General features: G+C 39.0%; 1 long non-coding RNA gene across 1 annotated transcript; it reads left to right on the top strand.

The window, feature by feature from the left end:
• Positions 1–1,688: 1,688 nt before the first annotated feature.
• Positions 1,689–25,006, top strand: LOC148777020 (uncharacterized). Its single transcript, XR_016037955.1, has 4 exons — positions 1,689–1,762; positions 2,269–2,295; positions 19,299–19,444; positions 24,306–25,006. It is a non-coding gene; the product is annotated as an uncharacterized LOC148777020 (long non-coding RNA).
• Positions 25,007–26,617: the final 1,611 nt, after the last annotated feature.

The following is a 26,617-nucleotide window of genomic DNA, read 5'->3' as shown; positions in this document are numbered from 1 at the left end:
ACTGAACCCAGGCATTTGGCTGTGAAAATCCAGAATTCTAACCACTGGACTGCCAGGGAATTTCTTCCTCATGCTTTTTATTTTCACATGGTAAAATATACCATCAGGCACACTGGAACTTAACTATAATTAATCTCTTTTATTGATCTGTGAAGCACAGGCTATGTAAATAAAATGACTATAGTAAAAAATATAATTTTATGCAAATGCTTTTGAGGAGAAAAAGATTTTGAGATTATCTTGATTATCAACTCTTCATTTTACTGAGAAAAGAAACCCAGAGCAATTAACAGTCATTCCCAAAGTTACAGAGCTGGCTAGATTCTGTCCTAAAACATGGGTCTTCTGACTATATTCAGTGTTAGTTCCAGAAGACATTCCTTGATGAATAAGACATCACTCATATATAGCTATGCCATTGAAAATATTTGTGACTAGTAAGTTGACTATCTGAAATGATTCAGCTTGTTTGGTTCATTTTTGTTTCTAAATAGTTCTGAACTTAGTTGGCTATTTAGTGATATTATCCGACATTCTTTTCTTATGACAGTCTTCCTTGAGTTTAATAAGTTATTTGAAATTAAAGAACCATGATTTCACTTATTCTGCAGAAAATAGACCTAATATATTTTCTCTGATGCCCTTGCCCAGTGTCATTTATCAGAGAAAGAAGAGCTGTATCACTTTCTGGAACCATTATATACATAAAGTTTATGCTTTATTGAAGGAGATTATAGTTAATTTCATTCACAGGATATATTTTCAGTGCTAAATTAAGCAGTGTCAGGTCATTATGAATGACCTGAAGGTCACTTTGTCCTCTGTAGCCTATTCTGGGTTGATTTGTGTCCCCTAAGAAGATATGCTGACGTGTAAACATCTGATGCCTATGAATATAACCTTATTTGGAAATAGGATCATCATAGATATGATGAAGTGAAATGAGGTTCTGCTTGACTAGGGTGTGCCCCAAATCCAGTGACTGATGTTCTTATGAGGAAACAGGGATTTGGACACAGAGAAGAGTCCCATGTGAAGATGGAGGCAGAGATGGTAGTGACGCGTCTACCTGCCAAGGAACACGAAGGATTGCTGGCAACTACTTGGAAGGAAAGTTATGACCAACCTTGATAGTATATTAAAAAGCAGAGACATTACTTTGCCGACCAAGGTCCGTCTAGTCAAGGCAATGGTTTTTCCCGTGGTCATGTATGGATGTGAGAGTTGGACTGTGAAGAAAGCTGATCGCCGAAGAATCGATGCTTTTGAACTGTGGTGTTGGAGAAGACTCTTGAGAGTCCCTTATACTGCAAGGAGATCCAACCAGTCCATTCTAAAGGAGATCAATCCTGGATGTTCATTGGAGGGACTGATGCTAAAGCTGAAACTGATGCTAAAGCTGAAACTCCAGTACTTTGGCCACCTCATGAGACGAGTTGACTCACTGGAAAAGACTCTGATGCTGGGAAAGGTTGGGGGCGGGAGGAGAAGGGGACGACGGAGAATGAGATGGCTGGATGGCATCACCGATTCTGTGGACATGAGTTTGAGTGAACTCCGGGAGTTGGTGATGGACAGGGAGGCCTGGCGTGCTGTGATTCATGGGGTCGCGGAGAGTCGGACACGACTGAGCGACTGAACTGAACTGAACTGAACCAGAAGCTAGGAAGAGGCAAAGAAGGGTCTTGCCTGGAGTCTTCAGAAGGAGCATGGCCTGGAGGATACTTCAGTTCTGAACTTCGTACTTCTGCCCACCAGAACTGTGAGAAAATACATTTTTGTTGTTTTAAGATACCAAATTTGTGGTAACTTGTCACGACAGCCGCAGAATACTAATTCATCTTCTCAGATGACACAAGGTGGCAGGTTGCTTGTCAGAGCTCTACTCAGGGTTCAAGTCGGTTGAAAAAGACAGCATTTGTTGTTATGGCTTCCACATAAGTAGTAGAATTCACTTTGAGGTGGCCAGCTTGGGTCACCTGCCCACTCCGAATCAACTGGTAATGTCTGGGTAGTTAGCTGTTCTGATTGGCTGCATCTGAGTCATGTACTCAGGGGTGAAGGCCCACCCATCCACATGCACTGACTTCCCAAAGGAAGTTTACTGATTAGCTTCGAGCCAACAAGTATCTACCATATGCCCCCATCACAATTCCTTCATGTCTTAATGCTATCCTCTTCTCAGTCCTTATTAGTTTGCTTTACAGATCATTTAAAGTACTACACTATGGTTTGTTTTGTATTTATCTGGCTTCTCTTCTTTTTAAGGAGGAAAATTCCTGTAAATTCCTGGAGGTTAGTGACATGTTTATTTTTAGTTGGTGGCCCAAACTGTACATAATATTTTCTTCTTGGTGTTATTGAATTTAATATTAGAGGGGTACTTAACAGTAAATTTAGTGTTATAGTGCTAAATGTCTTGCTGTAATAGCAAAATTAGCCAGGAATACATCTAGAATACATTCAGATTAATTTGGTACAGTATGACTTCAGTTCTATAATATCCTATCTGTTATGTATCAACTCAGTATACATGTCTTTTCTTTTACTTTCCCTGTCAAATTACCTTTTTATTTACCCACCACACCTCATTTTTAATGATGTAAACATAATCAATGTTTTATTTCATCATTATAGCAAAGCCTATAATGTCCAATATATAATCATTTTGTTAAAATGTATTTCATATATATGGAAGTTTTGTTTGTCAAGAAATTCATGTTGATCAGCAGGTAGGGCTTTGAGGCAATCACTAGATCAAGTGTTGTAAGAGCAACTTTGAAGACTGAAGGAGCAATATACCTGCTTTTTTAAAGAGGTGTGTCATCTGCTTGCTCTTTTCAGATTTCATTCAGCCAGTGCCTCAGTAGCCTCTGTTCTTCATGCCATGAAATTTATCATTTTTAAACAATAGTGGCAAGCAGACATGTATCTTCATGGTCCTTAATGCTTTGTTTTTGGCATTTAATATTTGTGTTATAGGTGCCTCAAGAAACAGAAATGTATGTTTCTACATTTCTGAGGCAATAATATATGTGCCACCTAACATTTAAATGACAACATATTCTGTCCTCAGTGAAGACAGAAGGAAAGGTTGTTAGAAACCCTCTTCTCCTTAGGTGTGTGAACTTGACATTTATCTATACTGCTGCTGCTAAGTCACTTCAGTTGTGTCCGACTCTGTGCGACCCCATAGACGCAGCCCACCAGGCTCTGCCTGTTGGCCAATAATCAGGACATGAATTTTTATAAGGGATGCCTCAGATCTGTGAAGTAGACCAACACCAGATGAATCCAAATGACTTAAGAAAGAATAAAAAAGTCAATAGTCACCCAGTGAAGAAATGAAAAATCAAGTTTCAGATCTATTTGAATTATATTCTGTCATCCATTGTAATATAGAATGTAAAAAGTGAATTTTCTTTCACACATTCAAGTAATCAGTACCAGTAATAGTCTTATTTTTTAAAAATAATTATTTAAAAGAAAACTGAAAGGGAGGATAAAAGGATGTAACAACATAAGTAAAATTACATGCAGCTTACACTGTAAAACACATGAGGAACCTACTAAATAGTAAAGAGTTAATGCGTGTCCAAAAGTAAAGGGTGGAAGAAGCTCATTCATGTTGCTGTAGAAGACAGGAGAGTATTGAGTTTACTTTAAAGCAGTGAAAGTAAAACTATAAATATGTTGGAAGTTTTCTGAGAAAACGTTACTTATGAACTATGAACTACCTCCTTAAGAATGTAGATAGCTAGTTATCTCTCTTGGGTGGTTTTTTGTTGTTGTGATTTTTGAATATTTGTAGATCTAACAGAAAGAGTAATAAAGACAAATTATTGCTTAAAGATAAGTGAAAGTTAGTTGCAGTCATGTCCAACTTGTTGCGATCCCATGGACTGTAGACTTCTGGCTCCTCTGTTTCTTCCTCCATGGGATTCTCCAGGCAAGAGTACTGGAGTGGGTTGCCATTTCTTCTCCAGGGGATATTCCCAACCCAAGGATCAAACCTGGGTCTCCCGCATTGCAGGCAAATTCTTCACCAAATGAGCCACTGTGACTGATAAATATTATTAATGGGAAGTAAGTTGGCTATATCAGGAACTTTATACTTAGAGCTATTCTACAATATGAATCTATTGAAGAAAAACCAATTTAGTTACTAATAACTCTCCTTCATCCTTCCATCTCCTCCCCTTTCCGTGTTTTTGAATGTCTACAGCTCTTCAGTTACTAAACTACCTAACTTAGCATCCCTCTGAGGAAGTCAAGCTCCTAATATGGCACTAACTATAACTATAGTTGTAGTTATACACTAACTATAGTTATTTCCTGAACAGCCTCTATTTTTACCTGTTTTCACCTTGCACTTCTCAGATAGGGTGAGAATAAGAATTAGTACAAGCATGGGCCTTTCTGAACCTGCAGAAATTCTTACCAGAAGACCCCAACTGCCCATTGGCTGTAACAGCTGGGAAATAAGGACGAGAAGGGCTCATACAAACTGGATGTCTCTATACAAACTGGATGTCTTTCTTTAGTCATTTATCAACCAGGCAATTGATCTGAAGGTGACGGCAGATTTTATAATCATTGGGACAAAGAGCAGTAGGGACTCTTTAAGCATAAACAGCCTTCTGGGTGATGACAATTAGAGGGAAACAATCAAATTTATTTTGGGTTATAAGAATTATTTTATTTCAGAAAGTAAGTAGTATTTTTACCTTTTCCAGTTTCTTGTTGTCTCAGTTTAACTCCCCCCACCTCCCCCTCTTGATTCTGCTCAACAGCCATCTTGGCAACTACGCCACGAAATCATTTCCTGTCATGACATTTTTAGAAACCAAAATAACAGCATTTACAATGTAACAGCTAAATATTCTCATAGGGTACCTAGGTAAAACAAGCATTTTTGCACGGTAGTTTTGAGTACATTGGGTGTGTATTCAGGCGGAATCTCGTCTGGGGGTCCACAGTTTCTAACTAACCAACAGGCTGATTGGAGCATTGCTTGCTGTCATTCTAAATCTTACCTCATGTACACAGCTGGCAATATTCTAGCTTCCAAGTTTTACCCATTTGGTTCCTTGTTTTAATTTTAGTGTGAACGTATATTTGGTGTTGGGACGCTTTTAATAAGAAAAGGCTGCTGTGTAATTTTCTGTAAATAAAAACATGAAGTAGAGGTACATTGTAATATTTCATGGGCATATGAGATACCATAAATGGAAGGTCAGTTAGACAAATTCAATACATTTTGAATTCTTTGGATTTTTTTTTAAAGAAAAAGATTACTCGTGTTTTTCCAATAGAATTATTTACTCAACCTTTTACATCATCAATTTTCCATTTCAAATTTAGTGCAGGGTAAACTCAGAGAGGTGCTGGGAAAATCATCTGAAGTATCTGTAGACAGTCAGTGCTCTTAAACCACGATGGCAAGACCTCAAAAATAGATGTAGCCCCATCAAAGTTAAATTGAATGACTCAGTGTCTGGACCACTCAAAAGCATTTTTTTTCCCTAGTTAGGAAAGGGGAAACACTTTTCACTTTAGAACTACAGATTCATGGATGGAGGAAGTTTGTTTGGTTTTGTTTTTAGATGGAGGAAAAGTTCCATCACAGGAAGCTTGAAATAAAAACTGAAGCCTCTTAAAAACAAAGTAAAAGCCAGATCACTTGTTTTTCATTCATTAGTCTAGAGCTATGCCTGAGAGATCACATTTTTTAGACAGAGCCATGAGGCTCCCTTCTTCTTCATCTGTCACCTTCTTTAAGAGACTGGAGAAGCCAGATCCTCACTTTGCCAGACTTTCTTGTATATAGAGGTGGCCATGTGACCAATTTTTGGCCGACGGTATAAAAGGAACAATCTGCTGAATTGTTTCAGGGGAAAAACAATCTTTTCATTGTTAAGGGGAAGTAGCTAGATGGAAGATAAAAATCTTTGTCAGCCTCCCTGGCTTTATGTTTTTGAACAGGAGTGTAATACTCAGAGGTCGGCAGTCATCTGGGGACTGTGAGGTGGCAAGGCTAGGGATGGGGTTACCACAGAGCAGAAGGGTGGGAAAAGCTTGGGTCTTTGGTGACTGCAGCAAGCCACTACACCACATCTGGAACAGCTTGTCTCTGGGTCTTCTCCTTCGTGAGACAATTAAATGTCTTTCCTTCTTAAGCCACTTTTCGTCAGTTTTTCTGTTACTCATATCTCTGCACATTTCTAATGAATACATCCCGAGAAATTAATCTGCTCAAGTTCATAAGAGAACGTGGTAACATAGTCTTGCCTCAACTGCTTGATTAGCCTTCTAATTTCTTGTTTCATATGTTTTCCTCTCTTCTTCTACCCTGTTCCATCACTAGATTATTCTTTGAATGAATGAATGGATTGTTGTCTTGATTAAACCTGTTTTGAAGTGTGGGACTCTAGTAAATTTTATTTGTCCTGTAGATTAGTGTCTGCATTTGCAATCCATTTATCCAAAGAAACTTATGTAAAGTTTATAATCCATCTCTGCACAGAAAGCCTTGACAAAGTAAGCTGTGGATTATTGCATGATTCATTTACATATTGAAAGCCTTGATTTGAAAAGAAGATATAACTATTCTGAGTCACAGTAATACTCAGAGAGAATTTAATGTGTCAGCATGCTTGCAAAGTTGATTGTATTTAAAAACCTTGAATTTCTATCCTGGAGATTGTTTTAAGGAACAAGTAGATGACATTATACCAAAATAGAAAACTATGAGCAAATATTTTATGAAAAATTTGAAAATAAGAATAAAATATGTAGGAGACAATATTTCAAAATATAAGGAATTTAAATGAAAATTACCTGAATGTTGAGTTCTGTTCCTGTATCTATCCTTTTTGTGTAAAAACAAAACAACCAAAAAAAAAAAACACCTTGCCTGGTTGGTTTGCTCTCTCTTTAAAACAACCATTTTGTGACTCTAAAGAATCCTAGGGTTGAAAAGACTGAAAAATTCAGGTTATCCACTATGCAACTTTAAAAGAGAAGCCATCAAACCATTCCACTTAGGTGAGGATAGATTCGCTTTTAAATGCTCTCTATTTCTCTACAGAATAGAGAGTGATCCTGTGTTATGAAGATGTATCAAATCATGTGTTGAGTACTTCTAGATTATTACATGAGGGATGGCAGACAGACGACCCTTTGCTCTTTTCCCCATCAGGTCCTTAGAAGGCATTTTGTTTTCCACTAGGCTGGCAAATGACCTTTCACATTTCACCATTGTGTTGTGATTGGGTTTGTTTTTTATAAATGATACCTTCTAGAATGCCTTCAGGGTTCACAGTGAGCCTTCTGTTCCTCTTGTGTTTTGAAGGGAAGGAATAAGGTTTCAACACAGTGTGTGCTGTTTTTCACTCCTGTGATCCATTCATTGAATTAGGAGACGTTTACTCTTCACATAGTACCGGAAATGTGAAGGGGAAACTAGATTCAAATGCCCATGGTACTCATTTCTTTGATGAAGTTATTTTGACAGGCCATCAGTAAATTCTTCTCTTATCCTCACCTGTGTTCCTTCTGTTATAAAATCATAGTATCTTCCTAGTTCTTCTTCCCATGTGGACCAAGGAGAACAGTTGACCAATGACTCCTGGTAGTTGGCTGTTGATCTAAAAGGTAGCATCTATGGACGGATGGTGACCCTGGTGTGATCCACGATGACATCCCTGGTGTCACCATCCAGGGATGGTGACAAAGCTGATACTTCCTTGTGCTCAGATATATCTCTTAACCAGTTGAAGAAAGAAACCTCTCAGTCTCATGGTGACAAATGACTGATCAAGCCTGCATGGTATCAAGCCTGAGCTTGGTTGTATAGCCTGGAAGTGACTCCATTCCCTCTAGCTGATATCCTACAGTATGAGGGCAGGAGTTAAGGGTTCCTGACTTCTCCTTTATGATTGGCAGACATCAGAACTGCTTTGGAGTGTCCCCCAGAGGTGCCCTGGGCAGAGAGACAAAGTCCTCTGATTTCTCACCAATCCAGGTTCCTTCCTATTCCTTAAGAGTTTTTAGGTTCACCATGACTTAGCAGTTCTCTCTTTATTGATCCTTCTTCTATCAACTTATCTGTAGTTGGAGTTAATGCCCAGGAACTACCCCATAATCCTAGTAATTATTATCTGTAAAATTAAGTAATTGAAATATTTTCCCTGGATAGTTCTTTGATTATACCACTTTAAATTTCACTTCCCATTCATTCACAGCTATAAAAGCAGTCATGGTAATAAAAACTGTGGAAGAAAACACAGAAGTAAGTCTTCATCTTGGATTAGGCAATGATTTCTTAAACACAACAACAAAAGCATAAGCAATAGAAGAGAAGACTGTTAACTTGGACTTCATTAAATTAAAAACTTTTGTGCTTTAAAGCACATCATTAGGAAGAAAAAAGACAGGCTATGGACTGAGGAAAAATATTTGCAAATCATATATTTAAACATATATCCATACTATATAAAGAACTCTTATAACTCCATAAGAAAATGACAATATACTTTTTAAATATGCAAAGGATAAGAATAGACATTTCTCCAAAAAATATACATACAAATTACCAACAAGCATATGAAAAAATGCTCAACATCATTAACCATTTAGTCAGTTCAGTTCAGTAGAGTCGCTCAGTCGTGTCTGACTCTTTGCGACCTCATGAATCACAGCACGCCAGGCCTCCCTGTCCATCACCAACTCCCAGAGTTCACTCAGACTCATGTCCATCGAGTCGGTGATGCCATCTAGCCATCTCATTCTCTGTCGTTCCCTTCTCCTCCTGCCCCCAATCCCTCCCAGCATCAGAGTCTTTTCCAGTGGGTCAACTCGTCGCATGAGGTGGCCAAAGTATTGGAGTTTCAGCTTTAGCATCAGTCCTTCTATTCAGTTCAGTTCAGTTCAGTCGCTCAGTCGTGTCCGACTCTTTGAGACCCCATGAATCACAGCACGCCAGGCCTCCCTGTCCATCACCAACTCCCGGAGTTCACTCAAACTCATATCCATCGAGTCGGTGATGCCATCCAGCCATCTCATCCTCTGTTGTCCCCTTCTCCTCCCACCCCCAATCCCTCCCAGCATCAGAGTCTTTTCCAGTGGGTCAACTCGTCGCATGAGGTGGCCACAGTATTGGAGTTTCAGCTTTAGCATCAGTCCTTCCAATGAACACCCAGGATTGATCTCCTTTAGAATGGACTAGTTGGATCTCCTTGCAGTCCAAGGGACTCTCAAGAATGTTCTCCAAAATCACAGTCACAATGAAATACTACTTCACATTAACTATCATGGTTTTAATAAAAACGACAGACAATATATAATAGCAAGTACTGTCAAGGATGTGGAGAAACTGGAACTCTCATGCCTTGCTGGTGGGAATGTCAAATGACACAGTCACTCTATCATCAAAATATTAAACACGGTTACTGTGATACAGAAGTTCTACTACTAGGCATATACCTATGAGAATTGAAAACATTCTAAATAATAGCTTGTACAGAGAGTCGGACACGACTGAGTGGCTGAACTGAACTGAACATGAACATGCATAACAATATTACTCATAATATCCAAGAAGTGGAAACACTCTAACTGTTCATCAACAGATGAGTGGGTAGACAAATGTTACATTGTCATACAACGGAATATTATTTGGCCGTAAAAAGAAGTAATGATATGTGCTTCAACATGGATGAACTGCAGAAACAGTACTCCAAGTGAAAGAAACCAGTCATAAAAGACTACATATTGTGTGATTCCATCTGTATGAAGAACGCACAGGAAGCAAATCTGTAACAACAGAAAGTAGATTAATGGCTGACCGGAGTTTGTGGGAAAGAGAGGGGCAAGGATAACAAGTGACTGCTAATGGGCATGGGGATTCTTTTTGGAACGATGACAGTATTTTTAAATTAGAATATAGTAAGTTTCACAATTCTGTAAATATTTTAAATACCATTGAATTATATACTTAGGTGTACTTAAACAGCTGAAATTTATGGTATAAATTATATCCTAATAAAGTTGTTAAAAGTAGTATGGTAAATAACATGAAAATAATGACATTAATACCTTATGATTTATTATTTTCATTGTGGACCAAAATGATTAGATTATAAATAAAAATATTAAAAAAGAAAGGCAAAAACATGCATATTGAATTTTGGCAGTGCTAGGTATTTAGATGCTATTCAGTAAAGCACTGCGTGTCAGAGTAGAAGAGAAAACCAGAAAGTTATGTAAAATAAGAACTTGGTGGTGGTTTTGTCGCTAAGTCGTGTCTGACTCTTGTGATCCCATAGTCTGCAGCCCTCCAGGCTCCTCTGTCCATGGGATTTTCCAGGCAGGAATACTGGAGTGGTTTGCCTTTTCCTTCTCCAGGGAATCTTCTTGACCCAGGGACTAAAGCTGGGTCTCCTTCACTGCTGGCAGATTCTTTACTGTCTGAGCTACCAGGGAAGCCCCAAGAACTTGGTGCAGGATGCCAATCTCAATTAAGCAGATGCTTAACCTATTTCTTTTTACTAATCAGGATTGAATGGAGAGAGTTGAGATGCCAACAGGGTCACTGTGCTTTAAAGAATATGTTAAATGTTGATGGTAAAAGGACTAAAAATCAGAGATTTGGTATAGACCACAACTGTGGGTGTATACTTTATCTACAGAAGTGTTTCTCTATGAATCGGGGTCAATTCCCATCAGTATTTTGAGTGGAGAATACTTATCAAAAATGAAAATTTATCAACCTCACCCTAGACCTATGAATCAATATCTTTGCAGGGTAGGGTGATAAAAAAATTGAAGGAATTTTAATAATGTTGCTGCTGCTAAGTCACTTTAGTTGTGTCCGACTCTGTGTGACCCCATAGATGGCAGCTCACCAGGCTTCCCCGTCCCTGGGATTCTCCAGGCAAGAACACTGGAGTGGGTTGCCATTTCCTTCTCCAATGCATGAAAGTGAAAAGTGAAAGTGAAGTCGCTCAGTCGTGTCCGACCCTTAGCGACCCCATGGACTGCAGCCTACCAGGCTCCTCCATCCATGGGATTTTCTAGGCAAGAGTACCGGAGTGGCTTGCCATTGCCTTCTCCAATAATGTTGCTAGGTGATTCTTTTTTATTTCCATCTTTATTGAGTTATAATAGACAAATAAGCATTGTGTGTATTTAAAGAGAATGACCTGGACTTGATATTTAGGTATACATATACATTGTGAAATAACAAGCTAATTAACACATCAAGCTAATTAACATATCCATCACCTCACATAGTTAACTAGGTAATTCTGAACACTGAGCTAAGCAGGAAGGCCCTGTTGATTGGATTTATGGTTTCTGTTCTATGAAGTCCCAGAATGTAATAAAGCTTAATTTGAATCATCTCTCGTGGCTCAGAATCCAGCTGCAATGCAGGAGACCTAGGTTCAATCCCTGGGTCAGAAAGATCCCCTGGAGAAGGGAATGGCAACCCACTCTAGTATTCTTTCCTGGAGAATCCCATGAGCAAATGTACAGTCCATGAGGTTGCAAAGAGTTGTATACAACTGAGCCACTAACACTGGGCTAGGTAAGCCTGAGAATCTCAGAATCTTGAATCAAGGTTTTTTTTTTTGTAATTCTAAATGCAAATAGATAGTTTAACAGTTTAAGTTAAAAGATCTGATTTAAAGAAGACAAACTGTTGTCACTCAAGGGCATTCACCTTTCCTTCCCAACAAATACATAACTCCTTACCGCCATCATGAAGGTCTTAAAAGTGACCTTCTTATAAATTACCATTATAGAATTATGTTATAAGTGATGGCTTGGTGTAGTTGAAAGAGCATATTTTGTACTTGTTTCTGATATCTCATGGAATAAATAGATTTTTATGAGTTAGTGTGAGAATTTATCTATTTTTAATGTTTCCATTAGAAAATATTTTGCATGTGCATGATAATCTGCTTAACAAATGAATTTTAAGATCATTTGCTCCTCACAAGTAGATTATCTTTTGGGCAAACAGCAGTCAAGAAGTTGCCCCCATCTTTAGGAAAAATGGCCCCAAACAGATTAGACAAACCAGTAATAACAGTAAAGTAGAATATTACCATGTTCTGCCTTTTTACTCTATTTTTTAAATTGAAGTATGCGACGAGTTGACTCACTGGAAAAGACTCTGATGCTGGGAAGGGTTGGGGGCGGGAGGAGAAGGGGACGACAGAGAATGAGATGGCTGGATGGCATCACCGACTCTGTGGACATGGGTTTGAGTGAACTCCGGGAGTTGGTGATGGACAGGGAGGCCTGGCGTGCTGTGATTCATGGGGTCGCGGAGAGTCGGACACGACTGAGCGACTGAACTGAACTGATTTATAGTATTGTGCCATATAGAAATTACACACATATTTATACTCTTGTCCATTGCGGTTTATCACAGGAGATTGAATATAGTTCCTGGTGATATAGAGTAGGACCTTGTTGTTTATTCATTCTAGATGTACCAGTTTGCAGCTGCTAACCCCAAACGCCCAGTCCATCCCTCTTCCTCCCTTCTGTCCCCCCATCACCCCCTTGTCAACCACAAGTCTGTTCTCCATGTCTGAGTCTGTTCCTGTTTTCATTTGTGACATATTTTACATTCCACGCACAAGTGATATCATGTGGTATTTGCCTTTCTCTTTCTTTCTTCACTTTTAATGTGATAATCTCTAGTTGCATCCATGTTGCCGCAAATGGCATTATTTCATTCTTTTTTATGGCTGAGTAGTATCCCATTATATGTATGCTCTACATCTGTATTATCCATTCATCTGTCAATAGATGTTTAGGTTGTTTCCATGTCTTGGCTATTGTGAACAGTGCTGCTATGAACATAAGGGTGCATGTATCCTTTTGAATTATACTTTTGTCCTGGTATGCCTAGGAGTGGGATTGCTAGATCATATGGTATTCTAATTTTAGTTTTCTGAGGAACCTTCATACTGTTTTCCATAGTGGCTTCACCAACTTAATCTTCCTACCAGCCTGGACTTTTAAAAAGTTGCTTTAAGTGTTTAGAGTTAATTTTGATTATTTGCCTACGTTCTATCAAAAGAGTTAATTGTATTAGTAGATGGAAGATATTAATTATGTGCTGTTTCATCAAGTGAGATGACTTTAAAAATTCCTGTTAATATTTGAAATTCATTTTTAAACTATTTATTTCTCAAAGTTCCCCAGACTTTTTGAAGGAATTTTGGACTGGGGCTTCAAGATATGACCTGATGTATAGAAAAATTATTACCCATGTTTATTTAGAACAATCAGATTTAAAGAAATTTTTCATTATGGTCATCTATTATCTGTTTATCTAAACACCCTGTTTCTGGACATTGATACTGAAACTTGGAAACTGTTATAAAATGACCCACCGATTAATGATAGTAATTGATAACAAACTAGGATCGTTAGACCTAGAACCATTAGATGTATTTTTTTAAAGGCAAAAAGAAGACAAAGATGCTTTTTTTTCCAAACTTTTATTCTATATAATAATGTAAGTTCTAGCTAACAAATTAAGATAGGGAAGATAATGTGAGATGATTCAAAAGAAGTGACAATGTTCTTATTCACAAATAATGTGTTTCTGAAAGAAAACCCATGGGAATCTGTAGACAAAGCTTTTGGAAAATCCACAAACATCCCGAGGTAGATAAAAGAACCTTTAGAATTTATAGTGTTCACCAAGTTTGCTGAATATAAAATTAACAACAGAAATTCGATGTTAAAAAAAAAGCAACTCAGTAGAGTATGTGTATAACAGCACAGCCTTGTAAGAATGCAATATGAAAAATGGTAAAGTGTAACTCAAAAATGCAATAAGCTAAAAAAGCATGGGGAACAGTGTGGAGAGAGAAAATATACAGTATCTAGGGGAAAAAAAATCTCATAGAAACTTTTCCTTTCTTCATGCATGAAATTATAAAACTTTATTTACAGACATAAAGTAGATGATCTTAGAATTTTCAGAGACATACCATATTCACAGATAAGTAGATTCCTAAAAAATATTAAGTCTCCTTAAATTCTTTTTTAAAGCATTTTAAAGCATTGCTGGGTATAGTAAAAAATGAGGAACAGCCTAACTCTCTGCTAATCAGGGAGTGGATAAGTTAACTGTAGATTATTACTAGCTAACAGTTAAAATAAAGTACTCTCGTCAGTCTTCCTATATCAGTATGAACAGACTTATAAAACAAAATACATGCAAATTAAATTTAAAAAATTAATAATATATATTACTTCCTGCATATGCATGTGGTAAAATTATACAGTCTTGCATGGAATTGATTCCCCCCAGATGGGCCTGGCGTGCTGTGGTTCATGGGGTCGCAGAGTCGGACACGGCTGAGTGACTGAACTGAACTGAAATTTAGGGTACCTCTGGAGAAAGAAGAGAGAGAGAGCTTGGGTGGGATTAGTGCTTTAGCTGTATCTGGAATACTTTATTTAAAGAGTAAATAAATAAAATCAATATACAAAAATTGATTTCTAAGTTTTCAGTGATGATCAAGTCTTTGAAATGAGCCAACACAAAGCCCTATACTTCGTTAAAATCCTCTCATCAATATTTGCCATACCTGAAGGCTGCACAGATGGCAAATATAATATTATTTCTCTTTGACATATGGGTGAACTGGGAGGTTTAATTAGTTTCTCCTAGTTACATAACAAGTAGCTCTGGAAACGAAATATTTTGGTCAATAATTTGTGGGTTTGTTCACCACACAGAATGTTAGATCACAGTGCTGAGCTTTTATAGTTTCTACTATGAGACAACATAACATATTTACTTATATGTTCTGTTACATATATAAAACTTTATATCTTCGTGTATAATCAGATACGGTAGAATAGGGAAAATATTCTTAAAAGTTTGATTTTTCTCATAACCACTGTTGTAAATGAGCTTTTCCATTCTAACATTCTAAATACATAACTTATTAATATTTTTTAAAGGTGATAGTCTTTCATATTAAAAAAAAAAGCTAAGAGTAAATCAGGTCTTTTACCAGAGCATTTGATTTTCCTACTCCAGAAATAGGTATTTAAGACAAAAGCATCTGGCTTATATTTAGAAGACAAATTTTCTTCTCAATTCTTCCACTGGCCACTGTGATCGACATAAATTCTTTGAATCTTCCAAGGCCTGTAAAAGATTATGGAAGAAAGACATATCAGGTTAGGAAAACAGCATTAATCTTAAAATACATTGCTTATTTGTAATAAGGTAAAGAGCCTGCTGGGGTTGGAAGGATGTGTTTATGAAAGGCCATAGTAGGAGATAAGAGTAGGGAGGCTTGGGTCTTAAAACTGAAGATTTTTTGAGGAATGGGGCAGTGTTCTCTTCTTTATGCTTTGCTTGGGAATACTGTCACTCAACAATTGGAAGCAGCATCTGAAGAAACCATGCAATGTCAGGTCAACCAAATAGAGATTTATTTTTCTCACAAAGCAAGAAATCAGGAGGTGGACTAGCCAAGGCAGTTGCAGCCTCTCCAGATAGTTACCAGGGACTAGTGATCAGGTTCCTCGTAGCTTGCTGTTTCACTGGCCTTAGCTTGAGGCTTCTGCCCTTATTCTCTCAGGACAGCTGTTTCACCTCTAGACAGAAAGAAAAGGGAAACTCAAAGGCAAAAGTTCATCCATCTGAGCCATCAGGGAAGCAATATGTAGATAGCAAAGCCTCTGCTATTGTCAGGGGCTGTGGTCAATTCATGATTCTGTGTAGTTTTACAGACACATTTTCTAACCCACACTGAGGACCTCACTGTAGAGCAGAGGAAGGCCCTGTTATTAAAATGATTGAGTGGAATTTCGTGTTATTAATATTCAAACTGAACAGTATCACAGTAGCTTTAACGGAAGCCCCATCTAGTAGACTTATGTACACTTATGACATCTTCACGATAGTTAAGCTACCAAACATTTCCCATAGGTGAATGAATAAATCAAAGTTCTTTTAGCAAGGGAAAAATAAGATACTTGAGAGGTCAGGAGCAGTATCTGCCACAATGTTCCGCTTCGTAGATTCTCCACAGGGTGTCCTTCCAAGTGGTTTTCCCAGCTGAAAAGCTTGGTGGACCCCAGGACAGGTTGGAGGGAGAGAGCCAGGGCAAAAACCTGCATTGCAATAGCTTCTGGCCTGTGTGCCTTGCCTGGCAGTATGACACAGGGGTGAGTGTGGTTCTGAGCGTCAGACTAGGGTTCAAATCCCAGCTCCTTCCACTAACTCGCTGTGTGGCTTTGAATGATTCAGTTCAATGAATATTTATTAAGTACCAACTATGTGCCAGGCACGCTGCCATTCCTTGGGCATATGCAGTGAAAAGGGAAGACACAGTCTGTCCCTTCACAGAGCATACTTTCTGGTGGCGACTGAGCCTTTTCTATAAACAGGAGTTGTGGTAAGGGTAAATTTAGTTCTTATAGCATGGAAATGCTAGTTAAAATGGTAATTGTTCAGAAGCTGTCCTAGATTTGGTTTCATCCTACCGAAACGAGTACTTACAATTTGGGAGCTTGGATCTCTCCACTAGAAGTTCTGCTTGCTTTTGGATTAATCCCAGGAGTCCTGGGCTTTTTTGGGAGCTAATTAAGGCCAACTATCTTCTCTCTCCCTCTCCACTGTGACCCTAAACCTCATTGGGTTAAGAGCACATGACCTAGTTTCTTCCCTCTGGGGGAAGAACGTTCTCAAATATCTTCTTGGAACCTCAGAAATTCCCTGATTCTGAAAATTCTTCTATTTTGAAGTCGCTCAGGGACTGGAGTGTATTTCCCCACCCCTCCCTGCTCTGAGGGTAACTGGTTTCCTCTCCTAACAGTGGGAACCTGAGAACACTCCAAGCACTCTAGAGACCTCGGATGCCTAGGGATGCTGGACTGGGTCCTAGATGATGGCCCTTTGATTCTGGACCACATGATTCCTGAGCTCTCTCAGTGGTCTAAGGAAATACTGAGAAGAGCAACAGTTCTAACTTTTCTTGTCATTTCTTTTGCCTTTGGTTACATTTAGAACATACTGGAATATTATAGAGATTACCGATGTTGGAGAAGACTTGAGAGTCCCTTGTACTGCAAGGAGATCCAACCAGTCCATTCGAAAGTCCTGGGTGTTCATTGGAAGGACTGATGCTAAAGCTGAAACTCCAATACTTTGGCCACCTCATGCAACGAGTTGATTCACTGGAAAAGACTGATGCTGGGAGGGATTGGGGGCAGGAGGAGAAGGGGATGACCGAGAATCAGATGTCTGGATGGCGTCACCGACTCTGTGGACATGAGTTTGAGTGAACTCCGGGAGTTGGTGATGGACAGGGAGGCCTGGCGTGCTGTGATTCATGGGGTCGCGGAGAGTCGGACACGACTGAGCGACTGAACTGAACTGAAGTAACTTCTGTGAGCTAGGGGTGCGTGCGTGTGTGCTCAGTCACTTCAGTTTTTCCATGACTCTTTGCGATCCCATGGACTGTAGCCCACCAGGCTCCTCTGTCCATGGGATTCTCCAGGCAAGAGTGTTGGAGTGGGTAGCCATTCCCTTCTCCAAGGAATCTTCCTGGCCCAGGGACCCACAGGTGGACTCTGTGTCACAGGTGGACTCTTTACCCACTGAGCCACCTGGGAAGCCCATGAGCTAGGTACTTTTAAAAAATATTATCTCATTTAATAACCTTGTGATTTTCCCCACTTGACAGAAAGGAAACTGAGTCTGCAGAGATGACGTATACTCTGTCCAAGGTCATTTGACTCACAGTGGGTGGGGTCGGGATTAACACCCAGCTCTGACTTCAGACCCCATTTTTTGAACCACTATGCTCGACTGTGGTTTTTTGGAATTACCTATTCTTGTGAAATGTTTATCACAGCTGTCTTTGGACACAGTTTTGTGGAAATCCCAAACACCATAATGGTTAGCTCTCTTTTCTTTTTAAAACTCCCAATTCAGTGGTATGTCCAGGAAAAGCGACTGTCGTTGCCAAGCTCCTGGGTTCTCTGCCTTCAGCCTGGCTCTTTTCTCACTGGCCTGGCACAGTGGGCAGCTGCCAGGTTCTGAGAGCTTGGTGCACACTGTGTCCTGGTGGTGACCGGAGCTGGACTTGCTACACACGTGCTTCCCTACGACTGCCTTCTGGAGGCCTTCCCTTTTCTTGGCCCGAAGTTGTGTGCTTGGATGTCACTTCCAGTGTGTCTCTCTGAATTGTTGTGAGTTGAGGGCGAAGGAATGGAGGAAAGGGAAAACAAAATCATGCTCTGAATGGCCAAAGAGCGAGTCAAAGGCATTCCAGCTGCACTTTCTGGTCTTCCATTCCTAGCTCTGTGGTGGTTTCTACCCGAGGTTGCACGTTTTGGGCATATTTATACTATGGCAAGCCACTCCAGTACTCTTGCCTAGAAAATCCCATGGATGGAGGAGCCTGGTAGGCTGCAGTCCGTGGGGTCGCTAAGGGTCGGACACAACAGAGCGACTTCACTTTCACTTTTCACTTTCACACATTGGAGAAGGAAATGGCAACCCACTCCAGTGTTCTTGCCTGGAGAATCCCAGGGACGGGGGAGCCTGGTGGGCTTTCATCTATGGGGTCACACAGAGTCGGACACGACTGAAGTGACTTAGCAGTAGCATACTAAAAACTGGGCTTCCCCAATGGCTCAGCAGTAAAGAAGTTGCCTGTAATGTCAGAGCAGCGAGATGTGGGTTCCATCCCTGAGTGGGGAAGACCCCTTGGAGGAGGGCATGGTATCCCACTCCAGTATTCTTGCCTAGGGAATCCCATGGACAGAGGAGCCTGGCAGACTACAGTTCATAGGGTCTCAAAGAATCGGACACAACTGAAACGACTTACCATGCACGTACTAAAAGTTATTTGCTTATCTAAAATTCAAATTTAACTGAGTGACGTGTATCTCATCTTTCAGTCCTACGTTGGACAATATCTTGTGATTGACAGGACCTGGGTTCTTGTTCTTCCTTGACGGTTATGTTCCTCCCATGTGTGATAATGCAAACACGTCCGAACTCTATCTTTGAAATAACAACTCAAATGCCAGCATCTCTTTCCTGATTCCTCATGCTTCCAATCAGAAGTAAATCTTCTTCCACTGAATCCTTTAGCCCATCTCTAGTTTTCTTTGTGTGTTTAACATATAGTGATGGAAGCATTTGTCAGAGAGAAGCTGAGACCCAGGGGCTTCTGGTCATTGAATTCAGCCCTCTGGCCTTCTAGCAATTCAAATCCATTGATGTTCAACAGGAACTAAAACTGTGTGAGGTCTGTCCACACTGAGTCTGCACCAGGGGCTGCGGTGACTCTCAAGAGGTTCGTTCTGCAGGGAGAGAAAAATACAGTCCTGAGAAGAGGGCTGGCATAATGAGCCACCTCAGAACCTTCATACAGGGGTGAGTATCCTTGGTTTGTCTCTGCTAGAATTTTACGTATATGAATCTTTTTCAAATATGTGTTTAAAATTATTTTTGGTATCTCTGTTTTCTAATTTTGCCTAATGTGGGACTTAGGGGTAAATTGGTTTCTTAAAATGTTGTCCAGAAGTTTTATATTCTTTTCCAGCCTGTGGAAGCAATCACTGGTAGTTTGAAAAATCATCAATTCCTCGGACATTTTCTATAATTTGTACATAAAAATAAAAGGGACTGGGAACCATATTCTGGAAATGATCTTTGACAAAGTCTTAAATTCTTTTCATAATCATTGATCTGTTGAGGTTGCCTGTCTTTTTGATTGAATTTTGGAAGTTGGGATGTTTTTCTTTAAGCGTATCATTTTTATTCACACTTCAAGTTTATTTTTCATAAAATTACATGTATGTATTTTAGCAAGGAGAAAAAAAAAATCTCCCTGTATCTGTTTATTTGTCTCCTGACTTATTCTTAACTTTTCCTAAAGCTTATTTTTATCCAAAGGATTTGTTCATGGATTTATTTTTTATTTTATTTTTCTATTTTTGAATTTATTGATATATATTTACCTTTATGCTTCTTTTTTGTTCTTTTCAAAAAGTATTCTATTTATTTTGGCTGTACTGGGTCTTAATGAGGCATGCAGGATGGTTAGTTGCAGCATTCAGGCTTCTTGGTTGCAGCATGTAGACTCTTGGTTGCAGCATGCATGCAGAAGGGATCTAGTTTCCCCACCGGGGATGGAACGGTGCCGCCTGCATTAGGAGTGTGGAGTCTTACCCACTGGGCCACCGGGGACATCCCTCTTTTTGTTCTTTAGGTTTGCTTTACCTTCTAATTTATTGAAATTGTATACTGAATTCTTTCATTTTCATTATTTCTTGGTTTAATAATGGAAGATCATGTAAGTGTAACCCAAAAGTTTAAACCATCTCCCTTAACTCAGAAAAAATTAAATACAATGTTACTTTTTTCAAATCATTTTGAGAAAAGTGAAACAAGGGAAAAATGTGTAATCTGTATAATCTGGTTTAACAACTGTTAAGTTTATTGGGGCATTTCATTTTGGATTGTTCTCTTTCCTCTGCTTTCGTTTTCTCTCTGTACATATTTTTTAATGGCATCATATTATATACAATTTTGCATTTCTTCAATTTTTAGGTAAAATTTAATGTCATAAAATTAAAATCTATCCATCATTTTTGATAGTTGCATAGTTTTCCACAGTTTGGATATAGTATAATTTATTTAAACTATCCCCCACTGGTGAATATTAAAGTTGTTTCCTGTTTCCTATGTTAATAAGTTCACTATTTAATAAGGACTGAGAAAGTAATAAGGGAGGAACCAGTAAAAATACTGCATTAACAATGATCATACATCCCCCTTTGTGCAGCTATTATTTCTAATTTTATTTTCTGCAGTGTCAACATAGGTTGAAGTCACGATATTACACCTTTTGGTCTCCTTATGATATTACCTCCCGCTTTTCTTTTTGCTGCCTTTTAACCAAGGAAACTTCCATCGAATTTATAATCTAACCCCATTTCACCTTTTATGGTTCATATATTCTTAATCTTATTGGGGACATGAAGGTCTTGTTTTCTAACATTTACTTGTATTTCCCTCTATAGTAGGTATTTAAGTTTGATTTTTTAAAAATCTTGAATGTGGTCTTCAATTCATTATGCCATAGAATGTCTTTATAAACCAATTGTAGCATTTTTTTTTCTCCCTGTTTCTCATTTTTCTGTGAGCAGTGGGCTATTCATGTTTGTTGTCTCCCCACAGGCTGGTAGGTTAGATTTTAGCTTTCTTAAGTTTGATAATAGCTATTGTGTTGATTAGCAGAGTCCTCTCCTGTAGACTGCAGAGAGAAGGAAGGGAAAGGGACACCTGTGTAGTCCAGTAGAGGAATGTTGATTGTGCAGTGTTTTCTCTCCATATTTGATGAAGGTGCTATGCAGGTGTCAGATTTCTCGGTCCAGGCTTCTTGACTGCCTGTTTCTTAGCCAGCTTGCCTCATGCTTTATGTAAGCTGCAGCTATGCCCGACTGCAATCTTACAACTTGATACGGCCTCTGTAATAATTTGAGGGCTTCAAATGGTGCTTATTCAAATCTTTGAGCTACCAATTGAAGGGATGTGCTGTCTTACTCTCTGCTGTCTTAGAACACCCAGCTATTAGATTTTGTCCTTACAAATAAGTGACTAGGTGCTGGAGAATTTTAGAGTTATTCCTTGACTGTTCTTGTTTGCTTTATATCTTGTCTACTTTATACCTTATCTACTTTATACATAGCTGAAACTCCTCTAAGTTTCTGCTTTGTGGATGATTATTACCATGGTTTCTAATTTGAAAGTGACTTTCTCATCTTTGATAACCTTTTGAACATCAGTGGAAATCTAAGAATGGGGGTGTGAGGCACTTATGCTTTGATTCACATATCTAGTTCTTTTAACATTATCCTATTGACTTGAATGTCACAGGCTTTTAAAGAACATGTAATGACTAAACAAAGGATGAATATCATCTTGAACTTAAAGGATACTAATTATCATTGTATAACTTTTGTATTATTCTTCATATGTTGAAAACTTTAAGGTTTATTCATGTTTCTAGATACTTCAGATGGTAGTAATGACAATCAGGTTCTGATTAGAAAAAAATGGGGACTACTCTTGAAATAAATTCAACTGTTTATTCTTTTCACTTATAACTTTTGACTTTGTTCCTACTCTCCTGCAGGAACCTCACATATAGTTTATTGGCAGCAACTGCTTTTTTCCCCCTTTTTCAGGTCAAACATCAGAACTAATTTTTGAAAATGAAAGTTCTCGGGATAATAGAATGTCCTTTTTTCTCTGGCAATGGGAGTCTCGTTTATTTGAGTAACTCAGTGAAGGGATTGTTTTACCAGGGGCTTATAAAGAGATTGGGAGAATGTTTATCTCAATAATCCTGGGGTAATGGAGGGAGAATTTCCTTCTCTCTTCTGTGGTTCCTAGACCCAGTGGAGTCAGGAATGCTAAACTTGACTGAATTTACAGTTTCTTTTTGTTGTTGTTAAATACATAGTTTTAAAATTTTATTAATCACTGGAATCAGTGTGCAATCATATATTCATTTTGAGTATTTCTGTATTTCTATCCACATATATAATAGAAGACAAAATATAACTTCCACTTCTGGGAGATAGGGATTTGATTTTTGAACTTTCTAAATGCTCATCAGTGCATATCACTAATAGAAAATATTTTGCCAACTAGAAATAGAGACATAGAATCTTTCAGAGCCAGGCATATGGGTTCTATCAAATGTAGTAGATATTAGTGGATTTTATCTGCCAAGCCTCACTTAACCCTTCTTTTGCTAAAATTACCATGGCACTGGCTATTCCATCTCACCTTGGTGGGACTATCAGATGAGATACGTCCTTACCCAGAGCATAGGAACATGACTCAAGTTACACTGATGAGACTTTGCTTTTTTCCTGAGAATTACCCTGTCTCATCAATCTTCATTAGGTGACGATTGACTTAATGCATGCATAGTACTTAGAAGCACTATTGGCACAGGGTAAGCAGTATACAAGTGTGAACTTCATTATTAAACAGAGCGACAGAAGATTAGACAGTGGTTAGAGTTGGAACGTTCTGCCTGGCTGCCCTAAAGCACACTCCCAGCTCCTCTACCCTGATCTCCAGAGTGACCTAGTTCTGTCAGTCCCTCCCAGGCCAGATTATAAAGCATTTCCTCCAATTCTGTGAGCTACCCTGTATCCTTCTGATAAATTCATTTTGACTCAACTTTCTCTTCTTGCAATCCAAGAATCCTGATGGATAAAGAAAAACTCTCAGTACAGTTCCAAACACTGGAATTCAGTAATATTCTAAGATTTAAAAATTATTTATATTTACTTTGGAGTGTGTTTTCTTATTTCTTCTGAATATGCTGCTCTACTGTTCTGGGAAGTTATGTCAAGCAAAATAAAATATTAGTAGGATTACCTGGCATAGAAAAAGTTGGGACATGCAAAATGATGGAAATAATGTGCTCTTAGTATTATTTTTTAAAGAAAACTCATCATCATCATCATTAAAATGATATATGCAGACACTGTGCTTAGAGATTTCCAGATATTATTTCTAATCTTTCTAGAAACTCTGAAAATAGTATTAACCTCATTTGATGAATGGGAAAGCTGAATGTTTGAGGCTTGTATATCAGTTAGCCTCTAACGAGACTTCTAACCCAGTTCTAATCACTGCAAAACCTGTACTCTCTCCTACAATGACACAAGGTAGCATTCTTAAATTGTAAAAATCTTTCTGTTTCGATACTTGAGATGTTCAGTTGAGTTTTTTAAATGATATGTATTCATTCCTTGATTAAATATGTACTGAGTGACTGTGTGCGTAAGGCTGCTATGACTGTAGTAAATATAGCCTCAGAGGATATGTTTTAGGAAGTGGGGACGGCAATATGTAGAAGAAGGAACTTTGTAGATTATTTAGAATAAATGTAAAATATATCTGCTAATCAAGGAAAGGATAATAGCTGATTTTCATTTTGGTTCAGATAATCCACTCAAAATTTGTTTCAGTTGACGCCAGAGAAATATTTTTCATTGTTCCCCTGAGCCCAATCTATCCTACTCATTGAACATGCATTCATATAGTAGTGTGCTTAGAAGCCATACTATGCTCTAGAGGATTTTAGTTCACTTAATTTCAGGGTATTTCTATGCAGTAATAATGTAATGGGTGTTATTTGATGAAGAGGGCTGGAAACTTCTAGAAACTGGATGGAGTCCCAAATTTACCAATCCTGCTGTTACAGTTTTAAACACATCGGAGATGAAAAGCCACCAAACCCAGCCTCCAAGGAGCTAGAATCTAATGATTGTGTGGAAACTTTCATAGCATCTCGGGACAAATCAGGCAAGCGCTTTATTCTAGCCTTTTCTAGTACTCATCATGGGGATCTTGCAGAAAGGGGCGGAATACTGTAAACTTTCATCTTTTCCTTCCCTTCAGTCTCACACTACGTAGTATGCCTGTTTAGCAATAGAAGGGAAGAGGTTAAACAAGCTGCCCTCATTGACAGTAGAGTTTACTTAGTTTGTGTAGAAGAAATTTTCTGTGTGCTCAGAGATATCAGTGTTTGCTTTCTATGTAATGGAAAAAGACCATAAAGGTAATGAGTATGGCTGAAATGCCAAAGAAGCATAGCCAGGCTTTGGTTCTACCCATTCTGGAAGGTTTTACATGTATATTCAAATTCATTACTAGTGATTCATTTTATTTTAAAGACTTGGTCTATGTGTGATTGTATTTGAAAAATCTGTGCAGCTGGGGAGACTGTAATATTTCTGTGGAGAAATTAAATTGATAAAAGAAAATAAAAGAGATTCATTAAAGAATTAAGCCGAATAGAGAGTGCAAATACCTGAAAAATGATTGAGGGATAAACAGGCTGAGCAGTGCCTAAGTGTGAGCTTTTATTCTTATTAAACAGACGGCCGGGAGGCTAGAAAGTGGTTAGAACTGGAACATTCTGATCACCAGTGTCAGTTTCCTGAAGAAACTGAAAAAAAAACACACCCAAAAGTGTATTTTTCTTATAACTGCTTTTGATGCAGTAAAATATTCAATCTCTTTTTAATTTTTTTCAGATATTTTTCATTGGTGGTGGAGGGTAGGGATCAATTACCTTATAATAATAATAATAAAACAAGCTGTGGCTAGTTTTATGTTCCTTATTCTGTCTTCATCTCTTGCACCTGCTTAGGAGGCTAGCTTAGAGTCTCACTGGGCTCCCCTGGGAGAAGGTGGGCTCTGTGTGTTTACATGGGAGGCAGGCTGAACAGAGTGTGTCCCAGAGGCAGCACCACATGCCTTTTGGATCCGCGATCCCTCAGGTGGGAGGCACAGAACTGAGAAGTTCAGGCACTCAGAGCCCCTCCCCAGAGCAGCATCCCAGGTCAGTGGTACCAAGCTTGGCCAAGGTTTAAAAGATGCAGACTCCAGGGATGCAGACAGATGTTCCAAACTAGCGTATCCAAGAGTGGATCCTGGAAATCTGCCTTCTTAACCTGGAGATCAGCTAGAATTCCATGCTACTATTCTCAATTCTTGTGTAGAAGGAATGGCCCTCCCTCGTTGCTCCACCTGCATGATTGTGGCCATGCAGGGCACATGATGGAGAAGGAAATGGCAACCCACTCCAGTACTCTTGCCTAGAAAATCCCATGGACGGAGAAGCCTGGTGTCCACGGGGTCGCAAAGAGTCAGACACGACTGAGCGACTTCACTTTCGCTTTCAGGGCACATGAATAACCACCATGTTCTAGAAGAGTAAGACTTGTCTTCAGGGCAAGCTTCTCAGTACATCCGCCTCTTTTATGCCTCCACCCACCTCTCTCAAATCGACAGCTTTCCTGCGTGGTCATCTGAATTTGACATTTTCATCCAGTTTCCCTGTTTTGTGGCTTGGCTTTGCCCTGACCGGTTATTAGGTGGCTAATAACTATGTACCTTAAAGATAAATATTGGTGTATAATCATTTCAGTAGAATTACTTGGGAGTTGCAGAAAATGGAACTTTACCTATTGAAGTGCCATAACTTTGTTTTTAAAAAATGTTAAAACTCCTCAGCTTTCACCAAGTATTGAACCTTTGTATGTTTCCTGATGATTCGGAATTGTCATTAAAATATGACTTATTTTACTGTGCTATGCAGTATATGTCCGACTCTGTGTGACCCCACAGACGGCACCCCACCAGGCTCCCCCGTCCCTGGGATTCTCCAGGCAAGAACACTGGAGTGGGTTGCCATTTCCTTCTCCAATATGTGAAAGTGAAAAGTGAAAGTGAAGTCGCTCAGTCGTGTCCGACCCTTAGCGACCCCACAGACTGCAGCCTACCAGGCTCCTCCATCCATGGGATTTTCTAGGCAAGAGTACTGGAGTGGCTTGCCATTGCCTTCTCTGCAGTATATTACGGAAGTCATTGAAGCAGATAATTTTCTCCTGAATTTTTATCTTATGTTGTTACTGGTTTTGGTTTGCTTGTATGCTGCTGCTAGCCCTGCCTTTTCCTTGAAAGCCAGCTGCTTCTGCACCACCGTCAGTACATACACATGCTTTCATT

The sequence above is a fragment of the Moschus berezovskii genome, chromosome 8, assembly GCF_049115385.1.
Source record: "Moschus berezovskii isolate FMDL1 chromosome 8, NW_MosBer_1.0, whole genome shotgun sequence".
NCBI lineage: Eukaryota > Metazoa > Chordata > Mammalia > Artiodactyla > Moschidae > Moschus > Moschus berezovskii.
This window is presented reverse-complemented; position numbering and strand designations above follow the sequence as displayed.